Source organism: Cynara cardunculus, unplaced genomic scaffold (genome assembly GCF_001531365.2).
Source record: "Cynara cardunculus var. scolymus isolate 2C unplaced genomic scaffold, CcrdV1 Un_Scaffold_1609, whole genome shotgun sequence".
Lineage (NCBI taxonomy): Eukaryota > Viridiplantae > Streptophyta > Magnoliopsida > Asterales > Asteraceae > Cynara > Cynara cardunculus.
In genome coordinates this window covers 64,495-67,242 of record NW_020200815.1, presented here as the reverse complement: position 1 = coordinate 67,242, position 2,748 = coordinate 64,495, and the positions used below count along the sequence as shown (strand labels likewise).

General features: G+C 45.4%; 1 pseudogene; it reads right to left on the bottom strand.

Annotated features, from left to right (window-relative positions):
- Window positions 1-1,999: 1,999 nt before the first annotated feature.
- The window catches only part of LOC112502586, a 4,938-nt pseudogene continuing 4,189 nt past the window's right edge, over window positions 2,000-2,748 (bottom strand).

Here is a 2,748-nt window from a genome sequence, read left to right as displayed (position 1 = left end):
TTTTGCACTCAATAGGTAGTGCATTGGTGGTAAGTGCCTCGCTGGGTGGTACTGGGACTTTCACCTTCTTCATTAAGCCGTGGTTCAATGCCGGGAAGTATAATCGTCCGGTAGGTTTCCTAGTACATCCATGAATGGCATCGGAAATGATTGCCCCAACATCAAGTGATCTACCTGCAAGAATACAGTAAAGTAAAAGCATACGATCCAAGGATGTGCTTGAGTCGTGTGTGGTGGGGTGAAATGAGTATCTCAAAAAGTGATTCCACACGGACGCATTCTTCTTGAGTAGGTTGGTTTGAAACTTGAGTGGGTTGCGCTTTTGTGGTGCCTTCCAAGTGGCTCCCTCTTCCTCTACAACGGTCAATAACATCTTCAGATCCTCATCGGTATGATCATGCAATAACCTGCGATACTCACAGACTGGAGGCGCAATCAAGTCATAGAAAGCATTTATGGCAGTTGGAGAATAGGAGATCTTTTTACCCCTGACATGGACGGAGGTCTTTCGGGTAGAAGACACTGATGCATAAAATTCATGAACCCAAGTGAGGTAATAGGGCTCTCTAACCGTAGAAAATGCCTCCCATCCTCTTTGGAGAATGACGTCATGTATGAAGAGATAGGTCTCTATACAACCCCTGTCAAATCCTCTCTCACCTAGCCCTAAAAAAGTCTTATATTTCTGAAGATTTCTCGGTTTACGGTAGGTCTCACTATGGCTGTCCGTAGCTCTAGTGCGTGCTTTTTTCTTGGGTAGGCTAGGTGGTTCTTGATGGCGTGTGGTTCTCCGAAGTTGGGACAATGGAATGTCCTCGTCCGGAGTCCACTCTGAGTCATCTGACTCAACCCGATGCCTCGTTGTGAACCTCTCAATCGGGACTAGGCCAGAGTCAGTAGAGGTCTGATTGCTATCTGCATTGGACCTGGCCGGAGAGGGAATGGAGGTAGGCTGGCAGTCTGGAAAGGCATCAAAGCCAGTACTCACCAATGGTGCAGTGTACGTGGGATTGACGRGTGGCATGGGCATGCAGGCATCATATGCATCAGAAGTCATGTGAGAGATGGGAATGTAGATAGGAAAAGGAGGAAGTGCATAGAATGGATTATTAAATCTGTCGAATGCAATGGTGATCGGTGGAGGAGTGTAATGCTGTGATGTCAAGTCTACTATGCCCAAATCGATCATGGGAGAGACATTAATGTGTTGATGTGATGTGTGTGCATCCATGAGAATGATGACATCCGACGAGGTGGTGGAAGTTGGCCATTTAAGCAAGTGAGTATGGTCCTCCTCTTTCATGAAAAAGGCATTTAAATCAATATCAAAGAGAGAGTCCTCTCCGAGCATTTCCTGACTCTCAATGTGCTCCATAGGAGCACTTTTGATTGGGTGCTCATTTTGAGCATCATGTGTGGGAGTGTGCACAGGTATTGAAGTATCAGGGAGACTCACAAAAGGGTTGAGGTGGCATATGTCAAAGTTTGTGTTCTCTGTCTTGGTAACCCCTTGGGAGAGTGGTTGATCTCGAGGTGGGACTCCCGAGGGTTGTGCATTATCTTGACTCTCATCCTTTATCTTCATGCATTTGGCTCGTGGTTTTCTTTGCTTGGGTTTCGGCAAACCCTTGGGAACATAAGGTTTCCACATCGATGGCCTTACCTTCCTCTTTGGTCATTGGTTTGGTGACATGTCTTTCTGTGGACCTAGTGGCTAGTCTACGAGGTTTGGGTTTAGGTCTAGGTGGAGGGGAAGGGGGTGGTGCTGTTTGGGTTTGGGAAACAGTGGGTAATGGATTTTGAGGTGTCCAAACAGTATGGTTAGGGGCTGTTTGGGTTTGGACAGTAGGTGTAGGGGTTGATTGGGCTAAGGAAATGGTAGGTTGGATAAATATTGGGATTAGAACAGCAGGAAAAGGGATCGTTTGTCCAAATGGAATGGCTCTAAGAGGGGTAGGACATGGGAGGATGGACCTTAGCAACCATGGCAGTAGGTTTGCTAAGTTGGTTGGGAGAGGGAATGTGGTTTGTGGTATGGGAGGAGGGGAAGGTCGGGAAGGGTGAGGGTACCCAGGTGGTATCCTGTCATCCATGCCAAATCTGGTGTTATTTGAAAAAAAATCGCGTATTCTTGGCTTTCCCCGATTCTGTTGATGTTCGAATGAAATACTGATGCAACTATCTTCTAAGCACTCAAGTTAAAAAAAAAAAGGAAATAGGGGAGGGGGTGGGGCTGTTGATGACCGAAGGCACTGATGAAGATGATGCACGGGGTGAGTGGAAATTGGTAGTCGGCGATAGTGATGGGAAGGAAAAGAAGGGTGCGATGGACTGATTTTGGGTCTGTGATGGACTGAGTTAGAGAAGGACATGGAAGAAAAGAAATGAAGATGTCTGCATTGGCGATGGATGGGAAGTGAAGCAAACAGGGTGAACAATGGCGGTGATGGTCTCTCTTTCTCGTACAAAATCAGGCTTGATGGAGAAAGGGTGCAGGCTTTGTGATGAAATGGTGATGAAATGGTGATGAAATGGGTGATGATCTCTCCTTCTCGTACAAGAGAAAACAGTTGATAAAGAAGGGGAGCAGGATTGCGTACGGTTATGTGGGAAAAGAGGGGGAAAACAAAAACAAATATGAGGGGACTTATATATAAATATATATATATATATATATATTTAATATTTTTTTTTGCTTTTCTTTTCCTAGGGTATAAATAAAAAAAGAAAATGATAAAATGACAAGAT